The sequence below is a fragment of the Aplysia californica genome, unplaced genomic scaffold (assembly GCF_000002075.1).
Source record: "Aplysia californica isolate F4 #8 unplaced genomic scaffold, AplCal3.0 scaffold01569, whole genome shotgun sequence".
Taxonomy (NCBI): Eukaryota; Metazoa; Mollusca; class Gastropoda; order Aplysiida; family Aplysiidae; genus Aplysia; species Aplysia californica.
The window spans coordinates 64,363-65,317 of NW_004798839.1; positions in this window are offsets into that span (position 1 = coordinate 64,363).

The following is a 955-nucleotide window of genomic DNA, read 5'->3' on the forward strand; positions in this document are numbered from 1 at the left end:
CCCCCCCCCTGACAAAAAACTCTTCCTTCACCCTCTTCTTTCTCTCCCCACAACCACCCTCCCTCTACACCCCACCCCATTTTCTCTTCCTCATTCCGAGGGAGAATCGATTTTGTTTTAGTAAGAGTTTTACGGCACTTGCAAGACAATATTATGGTCACGTAAGTGCCGGAGATTAGAGGTGTCACAAGAGAGTAGCAAACATTAAAAAAGAAGGAGGAGAAATAAAGACGATAGATGTTTGATAGGAAAAAAAAAAAAGCAAACCACACCAGAGCACCCACCAACCACCCACTCAGTCGATTTCAAAATGAATATTTCGTAAAGCATTAAAAAAGAACAATCAACGAATGAAAGAAAGGCAGACGAGAAAACCAGGAAAGAAAACGCTCGTAACAATAGGCTACGTAATAACATGACAGCAAGCACAAAATCTGACCACAGAAACACATAATCAACTCAACTCAACGACGGTTCAAAGGTCATGCGGTACTCACTTTCATCAGGTCCAGCCGACCACGCCCACAGACACAGTTCAGCTTCTCTCCATGCCACCGCGTGCCCGCCATCTTGTTTTTCGATCGACTCCGCCGCCGGAGCCGGTTACCACTGGCAACGCCCCGCCCTCTGCTGACGTCAATGTTCTCCTTGTCCAATGAGAGCGACGCGTGGCCGGGGGAGAAGGCCTTGGAGCGGCCAATCAGAACTCGCTGATGAGGGATCACCTTCGTTTCCATTCAGATTCGTAGGTTCCGGGCGGTACGCCACGCCCCCTTTCCCACCGTCACTTTATGGCAACCTCATTCCAAACGACGTTAGTGAAAGAGTCGTGAAAAATTCTGAAGCTTCCCATCTTGAAGAAAAGGGGGACACACTTATCACCACATGCCTCCAGAATACTACAATAACACGTACGTATTTTCTGATAATAATAATGGTAATAATAATAATAATA